Source organism: Rhinolophus ferrumequinum, chromosome 6 (genome assembly GCF_004115265.2).
Source record: "Rhinolophus ferrumequinum isolate MPI-CBG mRhiFer1 chromosome 6, mRhiFer1_v1.p, whole genome shotgun sequence".
Lineage (NCBI taxonomy): Eukaryota > Metazoa > Chordata > Mammalia > Chiroptera > Rhinolophidae > Rhinolophus > Rhinolophus ferrumequinum.
This window is the reverse complement of record NC_046289.1, coordinates 45,044,140-45,070,901: the sequence shown is the minus strand read 5'-3', so window position 1 is coordinate 45,070,901 and position 26,762 is coordinate 45,044,140. Positions and strand designations below refer to the sequence as shown.

General features: G+C 38.0%; 1 non-coding gene and 1 pseudogene across 1 annotated transcript; both read right to left on the bottom strand.

Annotated features, from left to right (window-relative positions):
- Positions 1 to 726: 726 nt before the first annotated feature.
- Positions 727 to 1,269, bottom strand: LOC117023843 (ferritin light chain-like; annotated as a pseudogene).
- Positions 1,270 to 26,497: 25,228 nt separating this feature from the next.
- TRNAQ-CUG (transfer RNA glutamine (anticodon CUG)) lies at positions 26,498 to 26,569 on the bottom strand. Its single transcript has one exon. It is a non-coding gene; the product is annotated as a tRNA-Gln (tRNA).
- Between the last annotated feature and the right edge of the window lie 193 nt (positions 26,570 to 26,762).

Genomic DNA, 26,762 nt, shown 5'->3' with positions numbered 1-26,762 from the left:
CTGTTGCTGCAGAATGCTTCAGAGCTGCTGTCTCCTGGGCTTAGGCAAAGTGTGTCTGTCAGTCTTCGTCATCACAATCCCAGTGTCTGACCCTGTGTGCTGGGTACCTTACAGAGCCAGCAGGCCCGCCCCAGGCATGCCCTCTGGATGCTGAAGTGGAAAACTGAAGGGGAAGAATACTCAGAATTAGATACATACCGTGTTTCCCTTAAAATAAGACCTCACCAGAAAATAAGCCCTAGCAAGATTTTTCAGGATGACATCCCCTGAACATAAGCCCTAATGCATCTTTTGGAGCAAAAATATAAGACCCGGTCTTATTTTCGGGGAAATACAGTAATGATAAAAGAGGGACAGAATCAGGTAAAGGTAAGTATTCCATCTGCCTGACTGTATCTTCCTGATGTGTGACAGTAAGATGCTAGCAGCGCTGTCCATTAGAACTTTCTGGGATGTTGGAAACATCCTACATCTATGCGGTCCAATATGGTAGCGACACATGGCTACCGAGTACTTGATATATGGCTAGTGAGGAACTGAAGTTTTTAGTTTAATTTTCATTAATTTAAATTCAAATAGTCACATGTGACTACTATACTTGAGATACTGTGTTTTTGTTGTTAGTTTTGTTTTTGCTGCAAAGAGCTGTATTGTTTCCATTTGGTCCACAGCATGGGAGAGGGCTCCAGTGAGAAGCCTGACACCAGGGGGATGCACAGGGGCCCCTCACAGGCCTCTGGACTCCAAAGGCTCCTAGTGATGCTTGAGAGTGAGGCTTTTGAAGAGATACTCGCCCAGACCAGCTTGGGGGCTGGCCAGCCTGTGGAGGTTAGTGGGGAGGTCACCCATCTTCTTGCTGAGTTTCACCTCCTCTTCTAGGAAGTGGCAGAGATGGGGGTCTGCACGGGCAGAACCCAGGACATGCATATCCAACAGGGCCTGGTGTAGGTTCTTCTCCATGACCATGATATGGTGGCTCCTTTCCATCCTGGCTTTTGCCCCACCTGTCTTGGGATGGCTTCTGCAACCCTAGATGAGGGTATAGCTGCCACGCTGGTTTTGCATCTTCAAGAGACACTGGGCGCCCTCTGCTTCTCCTTGGCCAACTCACAGAAAAAGTGGCCCACGCCTTCCTGAGCCACATCGTTCGTGGCTGAAATAGAAACCCAGAGAGAGGTAAGTGTAGGAGGCCCACAGATGCAGGTTGACCAGGCAGTTGACCGCAGCCTCCACTTCAGTGGAATAACTATGACGAATCTGGGAACCCATGGTTGCTAGGAAATAAGGAGTTAAGTTAAAAAAAAAAAATGGTATTTACTGGTCCTGGAGGCAGAGCATGGCTGAGATGGTTTCTAAGGTTGGAACTGGGAAAGAGTTTGGAGGGTGGTCAGAGGCTGGAAGAACGGACGTCCCTGGGTTGGTTTACACTGTTGAACACTGTTGAAGCAAGAGACAGATCTGTGGGACTGCTGAGCATACTGTAGAAATACTAGTGTTTTAAAAGATAGCAGAGAAAAGTAGACCAGATATTGGTGTTTGAATCCTGGGTTCAAATCCCAGCTCATATGTTATTAGCTTGTAACCCAAAGAGAGACACTTAACCTCTGTACCTCTTTTTACGCAGCTGTAAGATGGGCTAACAATGTCTACCTTATGGTGTGGTGACAGGTAAGGTTGATGGCGCCTTGGGTGGGAGGAAGGAGCTGTTTATCAGTGTCCTCGGTCAACAAAACTGGCCACAAGTAGCTGGGAGAGGCAGGGAGGCCCAGGGGACATGTAATCTTTTCACAAACCACGGAATACCCCTTGTGTTGCCAAATTGTTACAGTTGCATTAAGCTCTCACATTCACAGCTCGGTTTACGTTTTCAGTGTTTTCATTAGAATCTTTCACTTTTATTCTGAGAAGCAGACAAGGCAACAACTATCAATTTGATTTTGCAGATGAGAAAACAGAGACCCAAAGAGAAGAAATCCATTGCCCCAAAATGTTACACTGAAAAAGGAGAGACAACAATGTTCTCCCCTTGCTCCTGTGGGTCAGGGGCTAAGGCTCACTCTGTCCCAAGCTGCCGGAAAGTCCTCCAACCTGCATGTGGTACAAAAAAGTCTCTTCTCAATTCTGTTCCCTTTACCTCTTCAGCCAATAGTGTGATATCTATCCTGGCATTGACCTATTCACAAAAATGGGTAACAAAACTTCTCTGGAAGGCAGCAACTGTAATCTTTGCTATCAGAGAATCCCGTACACACCTCCCACATGACTGTGAAGAAATGCTTTTGTCCTGCTATCTCTTTCTTTCTCTGGCTGAGTAGGTAAATGCTTGCTACTCAGGCACTGAGAGTCTTTCAGCAGCTCCCGGCTTTACTCTAACCTTCGCGTATCTATTTGCCTATATCTTCATGCCTATAATTATATAATTGCTTTCTTTTAATGCTTGTAAATAAGAGCTCTGCCATCTGAGACTAGATCAGGAAAAACAGAATCATGAAACTAAAACTCAGGAAAACCATTTTCTCTCTTGTTGTGCACAACCACGCCCCCTGTTGACAGAGGCATGCCAGCTTAAAGCCACAGGAGAAAATTCTTTACAGGTTTATTGAGGTATAATTGATGTATCATAAATTGCACTGTTTAAAGTGTACTATTTGACACCTGTGAAACCACCGCCTGTGGTTTCACCACCTGTGAAACCACCACAGTCAAGACAATGAACGTTTCCATCACAGACAGCTTTTCCATTTCAGGGTTGAACAGGATGAGTGCTCCCGGTTCAAAACTATGGTAAAAGCAATACCTTCCTCTGCAAAACAGGGGTGCTGACCCTGCAGGGCCATCTTTATTCCAATCTCTGTTATCATTGCAGAGGCAGCTCTCCATGTGACTGCCACATGGCGTTTCTTCCTTCCCATGGTTACATCTTCATTCTGTTTAAAGCCAACTCCTTTCCTGGTGCTCTGGTTTACATTCCTTTCCCCCTTTCCAGACATTTCCACTATGGACCATTCCCTTTCCCTGCTGAATCATCCACTTCCTATCTACAAGCTCTTTTCAATCTTAAAAAATAAACAAAATCTAACAAAAAATTAAATACCTCTTCCTGCTTCCCCATTCCTCCCTTCCGTCACTCGTTGGCTCTATCTCCTGCCTTCTCATCATGGCCAAACTTCCAGAAATAGTTGTCCAAACTCTCTTCCTCACTTCCCCTCTCTCTTAAGCTACCTCCCCCAGCCCCCACCACACAGACACTGCTCTGGGCCAGGTCACTCACTAACCTCCCTGTTGCTACATCCACTAAACTCATCTCAGGCCTTCTCATACTTGGACACCGTTGACCACTCTATCCTTTAAAAAATATCTTGCTTGTTTTAACAGAAGTAATTGATGCTCTTTCTATAAAAGAGTCAAACAATAAATAAAAGCATTAGGAGGCTCCTCCGAGGCTCACCCCATCTCACTGCTGTAGGAGCCCTCAGCTGCCAGACAGCGACCATGTGCAGCTGCCCAATGCACAGAGTAGCTTCAGGAAGTCCCAGAAATTAGTCACTGTAGGCTTCTAATTTGGGGGAAATCCCTTCCTCTTATTATAGACAACATAAAAGCCAAGAAATTGTTATAAACAAAGGGACAAGGGCCTGCATTCAGTAACTCTTCAACTCCTGTCCTAAGAGTTGCTTTAAATACTGCCCTAGAGATGACATGGTGGCTGGGTCTACATGACTAGTCCCTGTTGGTCGCTCCAGGCAGGAAGGCTGCCTGGGCATGGCTTTCCTGATAGCCACCCATTGTTTTCCCCTTTCCAATGCTTATCATTGGGAAAATGATAAGAATGAAGCATAGAGGCATCTGAGACCTTGTGAGGCTAATCCAGTGACTTTAAAAGCATATATGTTTTTAGACACTTAATAAAATAAAAATAGGGTTCTCATGACCAATGTTTTTATCCAACATAAAGTACAAAGCAGGAAATAAAATCACCCCCCAAACCCTACCACCCAGAACAAGAGCCAAAACCATTTTGGTGAGCGTCCTTTGGACATCTCTATGCAGTGTACACACATAGAGGTATATGTGTACAGTTTCACATACCTGGGATCGTAATTTACATGTTCTTGTGTAATGGCTGTTTTCACTCAATATGCAATGGATGGATATCCAATCAATAACTAAAAAATTAGCACCATGATTATTAATGTTAGTTAACCACTCAGGATATTTAGAAACCATAATATACTCAACCGGTCTCCTACAGTTGGGCATTTAGGTTATTAGCAATTTTTTGTACCATAAACTGCATAACAATAAACATCCTCTGTTTAGCTTTTTACTTTTGTGCAATTTTCTCCTCAGGTTAATTTCTAGATACTATTACACTAACTTCCTTCCAGAATGATTACACGGGTTTATTTTCCCATCAACACTGTACTTAAGGACATTTTTACCCCATTATCACCATGTCGTGCGGGGCGGCCTGCGGGGTCTCTGGTCCCACTCCCCACATAAGAACGCAGGACATGGTGAGGCCAAAAAGGAACACCCACGGAGCCATAGGTAGGGGAGTCATACCACTATACTCTCACTGGCGGCTGGGTTGGAGACACAGGAACCAGGAGCAACACAATTCTCAACCCTCACTGTGCCGCTTGCAGACTCAGCCACCATCTTCTTGCTAGTTCCCCCCTTTTTTTCTGCTAGCCTAGCCACAGCAGTTATATTCATGGCTAATGGCTCACTGGTTACAGCTGACGGCCAACTAGCCACAGCTGATGGCCATTTGATCACAGTCGATGGCCATTTACTACCTGAGCCAGCACCTTTCTAAGTGAGGCCGAGAGCCTGGAAACTGCTTTTTGGGGCTCTGTCCCCACACGCCAACATTGGGTTTTATAGATTTCTGGTTTTAGATGTGGCTTTTGTAGTCTGATTTAGTTTGTTTGACCAATTTGAGTATTTTTCTTTCATTAAATTCACCTCATTCACATTTGTTGTTTTAATTATTATGTATAATTTTATTCTGTAATCTTATTTTGTTTTCTGTTTTTATGCTTCTTTGGTATATCTTCATTTTTCTGTCTTTCAGTAGATTCTGTGTGTTTTCTTTGAATTTTTTTCTTTCTGGTAATTTTGAGGGTATTTTACCTGATTTCAGGTCTATAAGTGTGCATTTGTACCTTTCATTAGGTACTTAGATATAGCTATCTCAAACAGTACAGTATGTACTGCTCTTTAATAATAGCTAACCTTTATTATATTTTTACTGTACCCTCCTCAAAACCCTATGAGGTTGGTGGAAGTGTGTTTTCTTCTTCCAACTAACCTCTATTTCCAGGCCTGGGTCATCTAATCTGAGTGTTTTGTGTACCCTTAAAATTACTTTGGATAGAAAAATTGTACACTAGTTGGATCTGAGCTTAAAGACCAATCCAACTGGGCAGCAATGATTATTTCTGATTAGAACCATTAAGTGTCCCTCCCTTACTTCTATCCCTACAATCGACAGTATCCCAAGGGCATTATTTTGTAACCAGTAACCAGTCCAAACTACTCTGGTATAGACGGCACTTTCTTTTCTTTTTAAAGATAGGTTTATTAAGGTATATTTTATATACAGAAAAACTCACTTTTGTTTTTTTAATTTTATTTTTTATATTAGTTTCAGGTGTACAAAACAATATAATGATTAGACATTTACACCCCTCACAAAATGATAATCCCCCCAAGTCTACTACCCCTCTGACATCATATATAGCTGTTACAATACTATTGACTATATTCCCTATGCTGTACTTTACATTCGGTGACTATGATATAATATAATATAATATAATATATATAATTATAGTTGACATTCAATATTATTCTACTTCAGCTTCAGGTGTACAGCGCAGTGGTCAGGCAGCTACACTATCTATGAAGTGATCCCCTGGTAAGTCCAGTACCCATTTGGCACCCTACATGATCTTTACAACAGTATTGATCATATTCCCCAGGTGGCACTTTCATATGGGCGATCTCGTTGGGTCCTCACAACAAGCCTTTAAAAAGGCCTCTAATCTACCACATTCGTGACAAGAAAAATGAGGTTTAAAGGAGTGTGTGTAATTTGTCATTGTGATCGGTAGGGCACACTCTGCTAGTGTCTTTTAGCTGGTAGCCACACTGAAAAATAGAATAAAACAGTCAAAACCAAGACAAACCAAAATACCAAACTGAAATTCTTTAGGCTCTTGCCAAAGAATATACTTTGAATTAGATGCTATTCCTATTAGCTCGTATCTCTCTGTTGAAAGAAGTTATATTTATGGAAAATTGCTTGAAGTATATAGAAGTCCATCCATCTCTCTAGATTAGCATTTCCTAAAAGGGGGTGCTTGGATGTTGTGCAGAATATTAATAAGTGTTACATGAAAAAAAGGTATGGTCAACTAACGATGGAAAACACTGAGTTAAAGTTGCTCATGGAAAGTGCTCCAAGAGTTTCTTTTAATAGGCTAGTGTGCACCATGAATCTACGAGAAGTTATCATATACAAACTTACGGGATCTCTGTTAATGTCTAATATGATACCCGTGTTCTGTGGGACACAATCTGGGAAACAGTGATGGGTGGGAAATGGTTTTTCATTAAAAGGTCCACTAATTATTAACGGAAGAAAGTAAGTTCAGGCCTGCGAAGTATAAAGCAAGTTTTTGAGAGAAATAGAAAACATTCCATTTATTTGCTTTCAAAATTAAGAACAAAAAGATCATAAAACCCTATTTGAGTGAGAAGGTGAAGCAGTATTTATTGGATACTTATTCCATGTTGACTGTTGCACACCTTTCTCTCAGGTAATCCTGACAAATCTGGGGTAGGCTTCATTTCCCCACTTCACAGAGAGGAAACTGAAGCTTAGCAGGGATCCTAATTTGCTCAAGGTCCACAGTAATTGGAAGTGAGGAACTAGGACTTGAATCCCAGTCTGTGTGATCGGAAGCCTGTACTCTTTCCTCCATATCACTTCTCAAACAAATTATTTAAAAAATGTTTTTCAGTATTGGAAAGTTAAGGTAAAGAAATAGAGGGAAGATAAGGTTGGTTTGCTTTAAGAGAGAGACATGGAGTTGTACAAAGAAAGAAAGGAACGGAAATAGATATGTTTTAAATTCAAACACAGTTCCGAGAGTTTTACACACAGAGACAGACACTCAGAAGTTGATGTTTGCACAAAGATATCCTGCTTTAAAAAAATGTAGACCTTTGAGTTCATAATCTCAAAAGTAAACATAGCTAAAATCATCAGTTAAAATATTTTTATTCCTACCTCAACTTCTTGTAATATCTCCCTGAATTTTGGTTAGAAAAATCTGTTATTCTTGGAAATAGGAGAAAATGGTCCCAGAAAATCATTCCTGTCTTGAGGGCTCTTAGAATATCACTAATAAATACTTTTAAAGCCAGAAGCTATTATTTAGATTATTAGTCATGACATTTCATCTGATACTTGCTCTGTGTATTAGATAGAATTAAGATAACAGCCAAATGTGGCCTGGGAGTGGAAAGGAATTCTTTTCCCCTTAACTAAAATGTTGGGATTATACCTGGATAACGTGCCTTGTGCAGCACCCAGAATAACGTTTAAAATTTAGGCTGTTGAAATGAGACTATTGATTTTTGTTGTTGTTGTTCCTTTATAACTAAAGGTCTTTGGAGATGGGGTGGAGATAATAGATACCTAGTGATTTGGCTAAAGATATGTTAAAAAAAAAAAAACAATTTGGTAAAAGTAATTTTGTTAAAATGAAGAATTAATGAAAACAGTATCTTCTCATTTGTTTATGTAACTTTTTGTATCATGGGGTGATTTTACAACTGTGTCCATCTATCAGAATATTTGCCTCTTTTTTTTTTTTTTTAAAGATTTTATTGGGGAAGGGGAACAGGACTTTATTGGGGAACAGTGTGTACTTCCAGGGCTTTTTTCCAAGTCAAGTTGTCCTTTCAATCTTAGTTGTGGAGGGTGCTGTTCAAACCAGCAGCCTTCAGAGTTAGGAGCATGGAGCTCTAACCACCTGAGCCACCAGGCCGGCCCCGCCTCTTTTCTTTTTTTAACATCTAATTCCTAATACGTTATCTGCTAGTTATTCTTTATAAGCTATTTGCATATGTTTACCATGTCCCTTGTTCAAAATTGCTTTTGGCACCCACTCCTTCCTTCAGAGTTCAGTTTCATTCTTCCTAAGTTTATCCTTTAATAGCTCTTTCAACAAGAACCTGTAAAAAGTAAATTCTCAGTCTTTGTCTGAAAATATCTTAAGTGAGAGTGTAGAAGAGTCTGTTATTCTAGGTCATTGTTCCTCTGCACTTTGGAGACGATACTCCAGTCTTCTGGAACATATTATTGCTCATGAGAAGTCTGCTAAGTCTAATAAATAGTCATACCTTTGAAGATAAGCTTTATCATCTCTCTGGTAGTTTTAAGATTTTTCTCTTTGATTTTGATATTCTACAGTTTCACTCCAACTGTCTAGATGAAAGGTGTTATTTTTCCTGCTTGGCTGATGGGCTTCTTCAGTTTGAAAAACCAAATCTTTAAAATTTCACCTATGTTTCTCCAAATACTCTTCCCATTTTCTTTATTTGTAACTCCTACGGTATTGGATGTGTGTGGGATCTTCTCATTTTATCCTCCATGTCTATGACCTATTTTTAAGTTTTCTTATCTATTTGTTTGTGATGCATTTTGATGATTTCTTTCTATTCAGCTTCCAATTCATTAATTTCTTTTCAGTTATGTCAACTATACTGTATAACCTGTTCATTAAGTGTTTTTCACAATGATTATATGTATTTTTTTGTTTCTGAAATTTCTAATTGGTTCTTTTACCATATTGGTATTTTTATGTAGTGTCCTGTTTTTTCATAAATATTCCTTAAACTTTTTGAAGAAACTTATTTTAAAACCTCTTTAGATTGTTGACTATTTTGAGTTTTGAAAGTACATTTTTCCTGTTTGTTGTTTCTGCCTCTCCCTCTTTTAGTCTTAGTGATTTATTTCCTTATGTGATTTGTGATTTTTAACTTTGAGCTTATCTACAGCAGGGTTGTTTCCCATGGTGCTCTATGTGCCGTTGATTTAGAAAGTGTTTCCAACAGGTCTGTTTCACAGTTTGCTGCTACCAAGACTTTGCACGTTTCATTAATTATAGAAGAGTTTTTGTTGAAGTTTTGGTTCAAGATTTCTGCATCAGATACCAAATTGTGTTGTTTTGTGTGTGTGTGTGTGTGTGTGCGTGTGTGTGTGTGCTTGTTGTGTATATATGTCTGCCTAAGGGTATATGAAATAGTTAGCCTTTCTTTCATTTGGTATTATGTAGGCACAGAATTAGTACAATGGAGTGCAAGTTGATGTTCACATTTTCGCCAGTAGAGGATGGAGTCATTCCTGTTGCCCTGGTTCCAGTCCTGTCTTCTCCATCTTCCCATTCATTCTGTGAGCTGTTCAATGTCTCTCTAATGAATGTCCCCTTTGGGGGCTGAACTTAGCCAATTTGTTTTGTTTGCAACCAAATAACCCGAATTGATTAACTAGGGTTCCGATCTTGGCTCCACCACATTGAAATGTTTGATCTCAAATAAGACTCTCTGAGTCTTGGTTTTCTCATCTGAAAATTTAATACCATAAAATCTACCTTGCAGGGTAGAGCCAGGGTAAGAGGTAGTGTACTGGCCCAGAATTGTAATTAATAGTCTAAGGGTTTATAAAACTAACAAGGACAATCTCTGGTTCCCCAGTTTACACCATGAATTACTCTACTAGAATGTCAGATACCATATATGGTAAATGTGGGAGTAATTAGGATTTCTTGTTTGCCCAATTTCTTTTTCGGACTGGGCTTCAATGTTGCCTCACCTATGGTTCATGACACTGCAGCATTAATAGAAGTATAGAATGAGGGAAGGAGACAGCAATCTTTCTTCTTAGGAATGTTGGACTAATGAATAATCAGATGGAAAGTTTAAAAAATAAAATATGTCCAAAGGGGTTTGTAGTGAAATCCTTTAAAAAAAAAAAAAAAGCTAATATTGGAGAAGATGACTAATAACTGCCTTAGGATTTAGTTGCATTAAATATAATTTGTTTTGATGGGTATTTTTTATATATAGAGACACTGATTTGGTCCACATTATACGTGATTCAGTGTGTACATGATTACATGTGGACTTTTAATTGGGCTCTATTGTACTTTATCACAAAAAGGATAGGGAAAAATGAAAAGATTCATTAGTAAAGTTCTTTAGATGCTGTAGCTTTTAGACACTCCTCCTTTGCCCCCCAAATCAATCCTCATTGCCAATATCAGAATACTTAAATATTTTTTTAGTTGAATTATTTATGTCTTTGTCTTCCTTAGACTGCAAGTGAAAAAAACAGAATGAAAGATTGAATGGTTATTACTGAAATATTTACAGATGGAAGGCTATGATGTGTCGGATTTGTTTCAAAAAATGTGGGTGGGGGGCAAGTAGCAGGTGATATAGGTGGGACAGGGTTGGCCACAGGTTAATGTTTTAGGGGGACTGGGTAATGGTTCATGGGGTTCATTGTATTTTATTCTGTATACTTTGTACATGTTTAAAATTTGCCACAATAAAACATGTTTTTAAATTGTATGATTATAACTAGTTAAAATATGTATGTATAAATCAAAGACTGGGAGATAACACAGAAAAATAAAGTTATGTTAGCTGTTAGAATAGTTGAATTATGGGTAAAATAGTTTTTTAAATTGCATTTAATATTATTATATTAATATTTATTCTAATATTTATTTAATATTATTCTAATTTTATCTTTCAATAAATAAAAACCCAAAAGAAAGAAAAAACACACACAAAAAAACTCTTTGAAAGTAAGGACCAGGGGTGTGCCGGAACTGGCTCATATCCGATTGAAAGGACTGAATGTTAAATTTTCAGGAATTTTGCAAACTAGTCAACATCATGTGGGTATCGAAATTAACCGTGGTGGGAATATTTATACCTTGGAAATCAGCAAACACTAGAAATCAGTACTTCAAGAATCCGTTGTGAAACATTTACAGCACACCACTGGTAAGGGTGGTGTCGTAATGTTTCCTGCCTAGAATTATCTAAAGATTCTGAAATTAATGGGTAGGTACTTATTAATTTATTCTACACACGTTTAACGAGGTCCTACCATGGGCAAGAAGCTATGCTAGGCACTTTGCAGGATTCAAAGTATTATTTTAAGAGGAGGAGGATATGCTAAACTTTGTGAGATTATATATACATAAGAGATTACAACAAAAATATGGCAACAAGTACGATGCTCAATAGCCCTGAGGACTGTAGTTAGCTGATCAGCCTCCAAGTGTGAGTGCCTTTAGGATTCACCTTCGTTTTCTAAGTGTACACTGAATTGTATACTTCAACAGGTAGATTTTATGGTACATGAATTATAGCTTAATAAAACTTGTTTTTTAAAAAGGAAACAAGACAAAGATGCCAATCACTACTTCTATTGTGAAATGTTTGTCTGAAATATATGGTGATGGAAGGAGAACTGACTCTGGGTGGTGAACACACAATGCAAGATACAGATACATTGAAATGTATCTTGAAATGTACACTTGAAACCTATATACTGTTACTAACCAATGTCTCCCCAATAAGTTTAATAAAAATTAATTAAAAATGTTTTTCTGGAAGGCCTAATGCAATAGAACAAGAGAAATAAATAAAAGGTATAACTTTTGAAAGAGACTTTTAAAATCCTTATTTGGAAACTATTTCATGATTTATTGAGGTAACTCCAAAAAGGAAGAAAAAAGATTTAAAGAGTTCAATAAGACGGCTAAGAGGATATATACTACATAAGTTTGTATGTAAACACACATACAGACAATAACAGATATGCCAGTGAGAAAAATATTTGATTCATAGTAATAGAAAGAGCTATAAAATATCTCTGAATAAACTTAATCTAAAATGTGTAGGACCTTTTCAAAGAAAACAAAATTTTATTAAAATACATAAAACTTGAATAAACAAAAATTTTATGGAAAGAAAAATTCAATATCAAAAATAAGTCATTTCTTCACAAATTAATCTATAATTAATTGCAATGTAATTCCAAACAAAATCCCAATAGATTATTTGGCATTTCTCAAATTGTTTCTAAAGTTCAACTGGAAAACACAAATGCGAGATAAACCACGAAAATTTTGAAAGGAGAATCAGAAACTCACATAAATTATTTTTAGGAATAGAAATTGGTACAACCATTGGGAAGGCATTTCTTCTAGAAATGTACTCAAAGGAAATAAATGGGCAGAAGGATGTTCACTACAGCATGTTAGTAGTATCAAAACACTGAGAAGATCCTATATGTTTATCAATAGCAGCTTGGTTAAATAAACTATGGTTCATCCATACAAGGGAGCTCTAAAAGAAGTTAAGCTAGATCTATATTTATTAACATTGACAGTTGTCACAGAAAAAATTAGGGTGCTTAACAGTATATAGGATTTCACTTATGTAAAAATAAAATATACATCTTTATTTGTACATTAAAGAGTCTGAAAGACTATACACCAAACTGTTAATACTATATGAGGAAAGAAGGGGAGGGTTATTGTGTTTTAGGTGGCAATAAAAATTAGACATAAATGCACCTATATAATAGTGGAATATATTGGCCAAGTAATCAAAGTGCTCAGAAGTAAAGTGTGCTTCGGTGAAGGGCTGATGGGAGGAGTTTAACCATGTCCTTCAGTTACCAGCTTTTCCTGTCTTGCCCTTTGTCGTCAAAGGGAAAAGCTTCTTGAAGACATTATATTAAGTGAAATAAGCCAGACACAGAAGGGAAAATACGGTATGATTCCACTTATATGAGGTACGTATCTACAGAGGTCACATTCAGAGACAGAAAGTAGAATGATGGTTGCCAGCCCCCAGGGGAAGAGGGGCATGGGAAATTGTGGTTTAATGGATATAGAGTTTCTTTTTGCAAGACGAAAAGAGTTGCGGATATTGGTGCCCAATATAGTGAATTTACACTTAAAAATAGTTAAGATGGTAATTTTTATATTTTACCACATTTTAAAAAAGAAGGTAAAATCCTCATCCCAAGGCGGGCTCCTCCTAGCGGTGAGAGAGTTGCTGGCGCATTCATGCCTATGGGGCTTCTTCACTCAGGGCCAGCCAGTCGGGTGGTGTCTCCCTTCCACTTGTCACACAGCAATCCCGGGCTTCCCTCTGATTGGACCATAATGGAATGGTCACATGCCTGTTCCTAAATTATGCACCATGCTGGCTTCACATTCTAGGGACCGCTCTGTAAATTTAGGGAGCAATTTTGGTTGTCATAGTGTTTGGGCATTTAGAGAATGTGGGCCAGAGATAATTAGATTTCTGATAATGTACAGGACAGTCTAACCCATTACAGAATGTTCCCACATCTTGCATGACTTTCAATGTCCCACTAGACATTAATGTAGATTTATAAAACCTGTTTATAATAATCTGAACCTAGACCCTAACTCTATTTACATATAAACATGAACTATTTTTACATGATCTTAATGTAAACTGAACTTAAAGATGTGAGAATTATGGGTAAATTGAGAGAAAAGAGTACTCTGTTTTGTTTGGAACTTTACCAAGAGTTGTTCACTATTTCAGAAAATCACGTTTTCAACAACTAACACCACTTGTGGTATTTGAGTCACCAGTTCAGCCCTGCATAATGCAATTCACACTGCATAATGGAATTCACACTGCATATTTTATCTCTGAAATCTGGATGTATCCTACAATCAAGGACATCTTAGATTCTATGAAATATGGTACTGAATATTGGTGTGCATTTGTAGCTGTTACATTAATTTTTTTGCCTAGATTCTGGTAACAACCTCCCAACTGGTTTCCCTGCTTCCACCCTACAATTTATAATCAACAGAGCAGCCAGATTTTCCTTTTAAAATGTAGGTCAGATCATGTCACACTCCTCTGCTCAAAACCTTCTAATGGTGTACTATTTTACTGAGAGTACAAGCCTTACGATGTCTTGAGAGGAGAGCCCTGGCTCTGTTATCTCTCTGACCAGTCTCCTACTTCTGCTTTTCTTTATACTACTCACTCCAATCCACCTCACTGGCCACTTACAGCCCAGCACTCACTAGATACGCTTCCACCTTAGGACCTTTGCCCCAGCTATTCCCTCTGCCTAGATACTTTCCCCCTAGATATCTGCATGATTCCGTCCAGTCCCGTATCTCCTTCAAATTGTTGCTCAAATGTTACCTTCTAGTGAGGCCTGCCTTGACCACTCCATTTGAAACTGCAACCACTACCCACTATCCTACTGCTGTGAACTCTGGTTTCCCCTTACCCTCTTCTACTTTTTTCCCCAGTAACACTTATCACCTTCTAATGTAATATATAACTTACTTATTATGTTGATTTCATTTGCTGTCTATATCCCACCACCCTGTTAGAATGTAAGCTCCATGAGGGAGGGATTTCTGTCTGTATCCCCAGGAAACTTAGGACAGAGCCCAACACATAGTGCTCAAAAACAATTTGTTGAATGGTGATTCTGCCAAGCATCTAACTACTTCCTATGTCTTCTATTATAATTATGCCCAAGGACATATCATTTTATAAAATACTTTCCTAGTATTTCTCCTTCCAATTATAGTATTGTATCATAAGATACGAGTATATCATAATATATAATCAATTGAGTTTTTAAGTAGGATGGTAAGGCAGTGTTATGAAACATTTGTTACAATATAAGGTTTGGATGTTAGGGTTGAGAACCACTGGTTTAGACCATTCCGGAAGCCACTCCTGGAGCTGGGGGTAGAGATAATCCCACCCAAACTGCCTGGCTGCTTCCTGGATGAGAGGGGTGGGATGGCTATAGGGGAGGCAACCACAGTGCTGGTGACAAGGAAATAAGTTCCTCTTTGCAATTTTACTACAGTCCCATATTGTTCATATTATTTGAATATTTTACAATAAGTATTCATTCTGTAATAAGCAAAACAAATATATTTTATTTAAAAACTACTGCAAAATATAAAAAACAGATAAGCAAAAAAAACAAAAATCACCTGTAATTCTACTCCCCAGGGATAACCACTGCTAACGTTTTTTTTTAATAGCCTTTTTTCAGGCATAGGTGTGATATCGAGATTTTCCAATTATGGTTCTAGATAATAGGAGTTATGTGGTTGAAAATGTCCTTTGTCAAGATTATTCTGGCGGGATCGCTGGGTGGCTCAGTTGGTTGGAGCACGAGATCTTAACAACAGGGTTGCCAGTTCAATTCCTGCATGGGATGGTGGCATGCGCCCCCTGCAACTAAGATTGAAGGACAATGATTTGACTTGGAGCTGATGGGTCCTGGAAGAACACACTGTTCCCCAATATTCCCCAATAAAAAAAAAGATTATTTCGACAGTTACCTGCATATAGGATTGAGGGTAGGACTAGGGTGTAACCTAACAATGGGGAAGGAGGATTTAGACCTGAGCAGTGGGAATGGAAAGGGACACCACTCAGAGATATGGTAAAGGAAACATAGGGCCAGTTAGTGTATGCAAGAGCAGCAATGTGTGGTTTCTTTTCTTTCTGTCTTTTTTTTACATTTGTGAATTTCAACCTTGCCTTCAAGAATATCAGAGATGAGGGAGGACCTTTTGTCTGCTATCGCGTGCTCTCTCTCCCTTGCTCTCTTTAAAAAAAATAAAAATAAAAATAAACTGCACAGTTAAAGTGTGAAATTTGATGAGTTTCACACTTAGGAAACCATCACCACAATCAAGATAACAAGCATATCCATCCATCATCCCTGCAAATGTCTTCATACTGTTTCTCTTTTCCATTCTGTCTCTATAGAACTGATCTGCTTCCTGTCACTATAGGTCAGTTTTCATTTTGTAGAATTTTATATAGATTCATCCAGTATGTATTTTTTTCTGTGACTTTCACTCAGCATGATTATTTTGAGATTCATCTGCTTTGTGTATCAGTACATTAGTTACTTTTTATTGCTGAGTCGTATTCCATTGTGTGGATATAACAAAATTTGCTTATCCATTCATCTTTGGACATTTGGGTTATTTGCAGTATTCTGCTATTACAAATAAGTCTGCTATAAACACTTATATGCTTGTTTTTGTATGGGTATGTTTTCATGTCTTTCAGATAAATACCTAGGAGTGGATTGACTGGGCCATCCAGTAATTACTCCTCTTCTAAACTTTGGCTTTATATCTAAATGTGTTTCTCTTTTTTCTGCTCACCCATTTAGTGTTGTGGTATTTTTAAGTTACTAAAAGGTCTAGTTTTTTTCCAAATAAATGACTGAGAAAAAATGGTGGTCTGGTGTTTTCTTTTAAGAGAAGATTGTGTGACATGGACTGATTGTGGTGCCACAATGCCAAAGCCAATTCACCTTTATGGGAGGCAGTGGTAAACACACAACCACACATAGAGGCACAGGGAAGAAGTGTGTGGAAGGAAGGGGGCTAGTAATTGGTACTCCTCCAAAGAAATGACTCTGTAATGGTGGAATTTCAGAGGCGTAGGGATGTCGTTTATGGGCTGTATGGCCGAGGATGGACAAGCTAACTTTGGTCTAGACAGCCAGCCAACTCAGGAATTCTGGGAGGCTGTCAGGAAAGAGGCAAACAGTCCCAGCATGACTGGGACCCTGGGAGACTGAGGAACTCATGAGGAGCCAGCCCCAGTCTTATGCCACTATCTGCCCTTTTACCCTGACCTTCTGCTTCCTGTTTTTATCTTTTTTTTTTTTTTAACTGAGCTCCAGTTCCTTTTAGTTTTGTGTGTACATTAAGATATACGCAACATAAAATTTACCATTTTAAGTGGATCAGTGGCATTAAGTACATTCAGGATGTGCAGCCATCACAACTATCTCTTAACAGAACTTTTTCATGATTTCAAACAGAAACTCTGTACCCATTAAGTAATAGCTTTCCATCCCCTTTCTACTGTCTGTCTTTAACAATTTATTCATTCTAGGTACCTCATATAGGTGGAATCATGCAGTATTTGTCCTTTTGTGCCAGGCTTATTTCACTTGGCAGAATGTTTTCAAGATTCACCCTGTTGTAGCATGTATCAGAATTTCATTATTTTTAAGATTGAATAATATTCCATTGTTAGTATATACATTTTGTTTATCCATTCACCTGTTGATGGAACTTCTATTGTTTCTACCTTTTGGTTATTGTGAATAATGCTGCTATGAACATTGGTGTACAAGTATCTGTTTGAGTTCTTGTTTTCACTTCTTTTGAGTATATGCCAAGGAGTAGAATTGCCGTATTATATAGTAAATGTATGTTTAACTTTTTAAAAAACGACCAAACTGTTTAACACAGCAGCTGCACCATTTTACATTCTCACCAGCAATGTACAAGGTTTCCAATTTCTTCACACCTTCTCCAACACTTATTTTCTTTCTTCTTTCCTTCCTTGCCACCCTAATGAGTGTGAAGCAGTTATCTCTTGTGGTTTTGATTTCCATTTCTCTACTGACTAAGGATGTTGAGCGTCTTTTCATGTGCTTATTGGCCATTTGTTTATCTTCTTTGGAGAAATGTCTATTCAAGTCCTTTGCCCATTTTTGAATTGGGTTGTTTCTTTGTTATTCTTGAATTATAGGAGTTCTTTATATATTCTGGACATTAATTGCTTATCAGACATGTGATTTGTGTTTTCTCCATTCTGTGGCTTATCTTTTAACTCTCTTGACAGTGTCCTTCCTTTTAATTTTTGGAAGATGACTGTGCCACATAATATATGAACTATGAGTACCAAACCTAGGAGGCTAAGAATATGTGAAGAGTAAACTGTTATAAAAGAAGTTATTCTAATTGAGATTTCATGATATGGGGAAAAAAAATCTATGATTGCGCTACATAGCATTTGGGTATAAATATTAAGCTGTTTATAATACACATTTTATACATTTTTATAATTTAAATATATTTATATATAAATATACATTAACATTTCTTTCTTTAAGACTTGTGGGTGCTGTAGTGACTATAATTAGATAATCAAAGTTGAGAATTTCCTGATCTTGTATACAATATGTTAGCTTATAATAAATACTTAATAGAAAAGATAAATAGCACAGGAAACAAATTTGACCACTTCATAAGGTCTGTTTACTTTTCTCTCTCAAAAAATTCTTTTGATTGTGAAATAAACCTAGTATCATTAGAAAAAATGACATGAAACTTGTAACTTTCACAAATAGTTACAAAGTGATCGATACTGTAAAAATCCTTTTGAGTCAAGAATTAGAATACTGAGATCTGTTTACTAAATAAATAGGAACCACATATGTCAGGCTGGTGCATCCCTGGGTCCTGCTTTATGGGATCCTGAAGGGAAGTGTGCCTGTCCTGGGCATTCTTCCTTCTTGGGGCCTGGGGAGCATGTTCGGCTTTTCAAAAATGAACTAGGATAGAAAGGGGATGCTCTTAGCATCCTGCTCTATCCTATCATAGACCCTGGCTTGGCCTCTGGCTAATCCTTACTGTTAACTCATGGTTCTCAACATTGGCATTATTGATATTTTGGGCCAGATAATTCTTTGTTGTGGGGGAGCTGTCCTGTGTACTGTTGGATGGTTAGCAGCATCCCTGGTCTCTACTGACTAGATGCCAGTAACGCCTCCCAGATGTACACTAGAAAGGTCTCCAGACATGATCAAATTCCCTGGGGGCAAACTGACCCCAGTTGAAACCTGATGAATTAACTGAACATTTACTATGCACCAGGCATGGTTCTAACACCTATGCATATGCTTTTTCAATCTTCCTGTTAGTCTTCATTTTACAGATAAGGAACTGACCTTAAGCAGGATTAGGTATATTATTAAAGGTGATAACAAGTGAACTGAGCTGAGTTTAAACACAGACCTATCAGCACCCACTTTGTTTTCAACAACCATATGAAAGTTGCCCCCCAGGCTGTGGACGGTGGGATGTGCTCCAGATCTTGTTTTTCCACGTAGTCTAAGGCTAAGATATTTCTAAATCTGTATTTCTAGGCCTTTTTCTGGTTCTTTCCTTTTTGTTTTCCGACCAACTGTTTAAATTAGACATGCCTTAAACTAAAGTCACCATTTTTGCTCTTTTCCTGTTTTTTTCTTCTCCTCACTTCCCTGTTTCTGTTAATCACGCTTCCAAATAGACATTAAACCTCAGATCTCTCTGGCTATCTTTATAGGCAGGTTCTCATATTTTTGTAAGTCCTGTCTAACTTCTGTATTTCATTTCTAAAAAATGCATTCTTAATGATTAGTAATGAAACTCTCATCAAAACCCCAATATGAATCCTTTTGGAACTTACGTTTACTCTAAGGTTCATCTGAAAAAGAAAGTCTTTAAAAATAGCCCAAGTTTACAAAGAAAAAACAGTGAGAGTTACCATATTTATTTTTATTTATCAAATAAACATGGTTCCTACTATGTGTCAGGCACTATTCTAAACACTGTACAAGTATTTACTCATTAGGTTGGTGCAAAAGTAATTGCAGTTTTTGCAATTATTTTTAACCTTTTATACCGCAATTACTTTTGCACCAACCTAATAGTACCACGTATGAGACATCAACGTAGACTATAATAATTAGAGCAGTATGATATTAGCATAGGGATAAAACGTGACCCATGGGACTGTATCAGGACCAAGTCCTACAGAAGCTGATAACAGATGAATTAGAAGTGTAAGAGATTCATTAGAAGTGCAAGAGATTCACGGGGAAAATGCCTGTGAAGGACAAAAGGGAGAAGTAGGCCCTTCAGATCACAATTTAGGTCCAATATCTATGCAAGGAAAGGGAGAGGAAAGAAGGATTGGGTAAGAAGAACCTCAGACTGTAATGCAATTCTGAGAAAATCTCAGCCAGGCCAAAGAAGAGCTCCAGAGCAAACATGCCCATTAGAAGAGCCCTATTTTGGACAGAACTGGTTCAGCTCTAGTACCCTCACTGTACTCAGTCATTGTCTGGGAACAGTCTAAAGGGAGCACGGTTTCAGTGTGAACATTGTAGTGGATCTTGGAGGCATGGCAGCAGAAGACGGTCAGCTAACTACACGTCTCACCATAGGTTCTGTCTCGGAGACATCTGAGCAGCGATCCTCTGTGGTCACCAGAGGTATGCTGTGAAAATTCAAGAACAGACTCATTTATATATGTGAAACTTACTACTACTAATAAATCAGGCATTTCAAATCAGTGGGAAAAAAGATCGACTATTGAAATAAATGAAGTTGAAACAACTGGCTATCCATGTGGAATTAATTTAGATCCCTACTTCGCGTCACCCTCCATATAAATCAACCCAGATTGAGTAAAAAATTATAAAAATATTTAAAGAAAACAACTTTTGAATAATTTTGGTGTGGAGAAGGCTTCTTATGCAAAATGCACCAGCCAGACGCCATAAAAGAAATGACTGAGACACAAAAGAAAAAATAAACAAATGGGACTCTACATCAAACTAAAAAGTTTTTGCATAGCAAAGGAAACCATCAACAAAATGAAAAGACAACATACTGAATGGGAGAAGGTATTTGCCAATGATACATCTGTTAAGGGATTAATATTTAAAATCTATAAAAAACTCATACAACTCATACAACACCAAAAAAACCCAAACAATCCAATTAAAAAATGGGCAGAGGACCTGAACAGACATTTCTCCAAAGAGGATATACATCTGGCCAGTAGACATGAAAAGATGTTCAACATCACTAATCAACAGAGAAATGTAAATTAAAACCACAATGAGATATCACCTCACACTAGTCAGAATGGCCATCATCAATAAATGAAAAAACAAGTGTTGGCGAGAATGTGCAGAAAAGGGAACCCTTGTACATTGTTGGTAGGATTGCAAATTGGTGCAGCTACTATGGAAAACGGTATGGAGGTATCTCAAAAAATTAAAAATAGAATTACCTTATGACTCAGCAATTCCACTCCTGGGTATTTATCCAAAGAAATTCAAAACACTAATTTGAAAAGATACATGCACCTCTATGTTCACTGCAGCACTATTTACAATAGCCAAGATATGGAAACATACAAAATGCCCATCAACTGACAATTGGATAAAGAAGATGTGGTACATGTATATACTGTGGAATATTACTCTGCCATAAAAAGAATGAAATCTTACCCTTTGTGACAAAATGAATGACCTAGAGGGTATTACGGAAAGTGAAATAAGTCAGACTGAGGAAGACAAATACCATATGACCATATTAAGAACAAAATAAATGGACAAACTAAACAGAAACAGACTCATAGATACAGAGAACAAACTGATGGTTACTAGATGGGAGAGTGTTTGAGGGGCTGGGTGAGAAAGGTGAAGGGATTAAAAGTGAAGGGATTGATAATTGTAGTCACAGGGATGTAAAATGCAGTATAGGGAATATAGTCAATAATATTGTAATAACTATGCACAGTATTAAATGGGTAATAAACTTATTGGGGTTATCACTTTGTGTTTAAATGTTTAACATGTGTATAAATGTTTAATCACTATGTTGTTTTTTACACCTGAAATTGAGAAAAAGAGAGATACTGTGGCTGAATGGATAAGAAAACAAGACCCCTACATATATATGCTGTCTACAAGAAACTTACTTCAGATCAAAAGACACACATAGACTAAAAGTAAAGGGATGGAAAAAGATAATATTTCATGAAAATGAAAAAAATAAAAAAGTTGGGGTAGCAATACTTATACCAGACAAAACAGACTTTAAAACAAAAGCTATAACTAGAGACAAAGAAGGACCCAGTAAGACTACTTCTGGTTATTTATTGGAAGAAACCCAAAACACTACTTCGAAAGGACATGTGCATCCATATGTTCATTGCAGCATTATTTACAATAGCCAACATGTGGAGACAACCTGGGAGTCTGTCGATGGATGAATGAAGAGGAGGTGGTACATATATACAATGGAATATTACTCAGCCATAAAAAAGAATGAAATTTGCCATCTGCAACATGGATGGACCCAGAGGGTACTGTGCTGACTGGAGTAAGTCAGACAGAAAAAGACAAATGCCATATGATCTCATTTACATGTGGAATCTAAAGAACAAAATAACAAAACAGAAACTCACAGATACAGAGAACATTTTGATGGTTGCTAGGTAGGAGGGGAGTTAGGGGGATGGGTGAAAAGGTTGAAGGGATTAAGAAGTACAAATTGGTAGTTACAAAATAGTCATGGGGATGTAGGGTATAACCTAAGGAATATAGTCAATAATATTGTAATGCCTATGTATGGTGTCAGATGGGTACTAGATTTATTGGGGTGATCACTTCATAAATTATATAAATGTCTAATCACTATGCTGTACACCTGAAAATGATATAATATTGTATGTCAACTGTAATTGAAAAAAAAATTATAAAAAGAAAAAAGAAACGACTGAAATTTGATTAAATAAAAATTTAAAACTTCAGTACAGAAAAAAAGCATCATTAATAAAATTTAAAAATCAGGTGATAGAGTTGGAGAAAATATTTATGCTATAACCAGGAAAGGATTAAAAGGTAAGAATATGAAGAGATCCACGTCAATAAGATTCACGTCAATAAGATACATAATCCAACAAGAAAATGAACAAGGATATTGACAGGCAATTCAGAGGAAATATAAATGGCTAATAAACATAAGAGAAAAAGTTTATACTCACTAGGTATCAGAGAAGTGGGAATTATTGGGCAAACCTGGGGCAAAAATTAAAAATATTGCTAGTGTATTTTTATATTTGTATGTGAAATATTTCAGCATAGCTGGGAAAATGAACATTTGGCTTTTCCAGCCTCTAATGGGGAAGTGGGCAAGGAAGAAATGACTTAGGAATAGGTTTTTATTTAGTGAACCCTTAGTATTTACCATATCCACAGGTAAGGGAATGAGAATGGTTAGACAAACTATGGTACATGCTTGCTAAGGAAAACTATGCAGCAAATAACTCAGCATGGACGAATGTGGAAAGATTTTTCAAGATGAAGAACAGTTCACATAACCTAATTTTATGCTCAGTGCATCATGAGGCGATTTTGTTGTTGTGCAGAGTGCACTTACAGAAACCTAGATGGTATAGCTTACTACACACCTAGGCTATACAGTCTAATCTTACGGTCTGTTGTTGACCCAAACATAGTTATGTGGTTGGAGCATGATTATATTATTTAAAGAAAGCAGTTTTATCTCTGGGGTTGGAATAGGAATGGACGTGGAGAAGGAATTGAAGGATTTACTCTATAATTTGGTATTAATCATTTACATTAAATTCTTATATTTCTTGAGAGGTTAAAAAAAGACATCTAGCAATTCCTACCCCTTCTCCCAAAAAAACCCAAGAAAGTAAAACCCTAATTTTCTTTTTTGTCCTTGGAATCCACTCACCATTTTTTCCACAACAGCCTTTGACTTTTCTTTTTCTTCTCTATTCCCATAGCTATACCCTATTTCTATTAGTTTGGGCCTGGTTAATTCTAATAGCTTTCTAACTAATACTCATACTTTCAGTCTTTCTTTACCGTTTTCCTGCAGCTCACAGCCAGCTTACTTTTCCGAAGACCGGGTTTACTTCAATCAACCCTGTCCACAAACATTTGATGGCTTTCCCAAACCTGGTGCTAACAGGTGTTCCATGGGAAGAGAATTCTGGTGAATTTGGTAAATGTTGTGTTCAACAGTTTAAAAAAAGATTTCTTCAGAGTGAAATAGCTAGTGTTTAAAATGCCAATGTGTTAAGGGAACTTCTAAGGCGGCAGGGAGAGACTGTGTATTTCTCAATTTATTTGACCATGCAATCCTTCTTTTGAGGAACACTATTGACAGAACATTGAGAAACTGTGACTTAAGGGGAAAAGTTCGTAATTATTCTTCTGGCATCAATGGCTTTGCTCAACTTGTTTTTATCTAAATTCCTTCACTTCCCAAAATGAGTTTCTTTCCCTGCTTCTTCCTTCAGGGGTCAATGCTAGTTTCTCCTCCTCCAGGGAGTTCTTCCGAATTATCTCAGTTTCTTTGAACTGTGGCGCGTATCACCAGAACTCTCGTTATTGATTTCCTCCCCTTTTCTTGAGCCCATCTAGTGTATCCACCAGAGTAGGGCCACGAATGTGTCTTATAAATAATCTGTAGTACACATAATATTTGGCTGCTTGAATACTGTGCTTCTTCCCCAATGTGGATAATGTTCACCCCTACACAGGCAGTATCTAGGCCTTAGATAAACCTATTGCTGTATCCTGTCACAGAAAGCACTGACAATGGTACTGTATTAGTTTTCTATTGCTGCTGTAACAAATTACCACACACTTGGTGACACTGAGCTAAAATCAAGGGTGGTGTTCCCTCTGGGGCCCTTAGGGAAAAATCCATTTCCTTGTCTTTTCCATCTTTTAGAAACCTCTGCATTCCTAGGCTCCTGGCCCCCTTCTATTCCATGTTCAAGGCCACAAGGGCTGGCTGAGGCTGTTAAAGAACAAAACTCCATGGTGTAAATTTGAAGAGCTAATTGTCCTTATTAAGCAATTCATGAATCAGACAGCATCTTATCTCGCAACTAGAAAGGCGTCCCACTGGGTTGTATAAAATGGGAAGACTTTTATAGGCAGAAAGGTATGGCAGGGGTGTTATTAGCACAAGAAAAGAAAGGATTATTTTTAGGCCAGGTCACATTCTTCTGGGTAGGAAGTGGCAGGCGTTTTTTTTTATCAAGCAGATTACCTCACAGTATTGATGAGGAAATTCCAGACTGCCAGACAGATTGGTTAAAAATTCTACTCCCGGTTTGAATAACTCTGGTGTATACCTGAAACTAATATAATAGTGCATGCTAGCTATATTTTAATTAAAATCTTTTTAGAAATCTATGCCTGGGAGAGGCTGAAACTGCAATTAGCATATTTGTTAAGTTTTGGTTTGTTGACATGGCTTAGCAAAAGTGACTCCACTCACTTTTGCCTGTTGTTTCTTCTTCCTCCTCCTCTTTTTTTTTTTTTTTTTTTTACAAAGTTGTTAACCTAAAAAAAAGGGCAAAGTGAGAGGCAACAAGCCTTTATTTGAGATCCAAAACAATAACTATTTGGGAAACACTGGTTCAGAAAGAGAAACCCAAATAGTGTTCTGATTAGGAAATGAAAGCAAGGAGTATTTATGAGAAAGGAAAGGGGAATCATTACATGAATAGAAGGAAGGAATTTCTATGGGTGTTAAGCTAAGGAAGGAATTTCCTTAGGAAGGAATATATGTACAGATAAGTTAACATACTGATGATGCTAATTCTAAAGAATATCCTTCATTTTCAGTCCTGTGATCATATCTGCTTCCTGTTAGTTTTGCAAACAGTTCTTTTGGAATACAATGCTGCTTTAGGTCCAGTCCAAAGGTTATTTTGCCCAGTTTTAACATCACAAAGGTTTGCGTAAGGTGTGCAAGGTAGTTCCTCTGGGATTGCAGCTTGGACACCATTTTGAACATGAACTCTGTTTATGTTCTTTTTTAGAAGTCCCTTCACACTGCCATCACTCTGACCTCCTCTGCCTCCCTTTTCCACTTTTAAGGACACTTATGACAACATTAGGCCCACCTGGAGAATCAGCATAATCTCCCTATTTTAAAATCAGTTGATTTGCAACATTAATTTCCATTTGCCATGTAACTGAACATAGTCACAGTTTCCAGGGATTGGGAAGTGGACATCTTTAGGGAGCCATCATTCTGCTTGTAACAGGCACCCCTGCTCAAGTGTAAATTGAGGTATGCATATAGGAGATGGGGGTGTGGCAAAGCAATAGGAAAAACTTTTTGGAATAAAACTCTCTTTAAATCCAGGGAGGCCCTGCTGCTATGATCTTGGGCAAATCACTTGTCTCAGTATCCACATTTCCGCTAAAATGAAAATTGCCATCCTTTGCTCTGCGTGTTAAATGAAATAATTATGTAAACGAGTTTGCTTTAGAGGTTGACAAATGGGGTTTAAGAAGTTCTTGATGAATCTTGATGAGGCGGGTGGGCGAAATTATCTGAATGGCATCTGGAGATTTCCGAGAACAGGAGTGAGTGAAAAGCGCCTGCCCTTGCATGATATCGGAGGTTGAAAATTCTAGCAAAAGGAATCAAGTTTAATCGAAGCTTTTCAATTAGGTTTGAGGCAGAGGACCCAGGTTAAAAAAGGGGAGAAGTGAAGAGGCTCCTTAGGAGACACCCAGGTAACAGAAAGTACAGAATTGAAGGGGGAAATTTGTGAGGTCTTCCTAGGCAAAGGTTAAATTTTGTGAAATTCCCTCTCCGCTGAGTTCAAGGCGATATATACCATAGTTGTATAACAATCACTTAGCAACTAAGCAGAAAAATGAAAAACGTTGGCCAGGGAGAAAAAAAGAGAAGGGTATAGGTTCCACCGAGATTTGAACTCGGATCGCTGGATTCAGAGTCCAGAGTGCTAACCATTACACCATGGAACCACCACACGTGTGCGGGCCGCCTTGGGCTCTCTAATTCTTAGTGAACCCCGCCCCCATTCACAAACCGACCATTTGGAGCCGGGGTTGACGCTCTCCTCAGAGCCCCGGGATGGCGGCCGGAGGAATGAGGGAGAGGCCACCAAGAGTGTGGTGAGCTGCTGTTAGGACTATGATCAGCTTGGAGTGCAAAGCC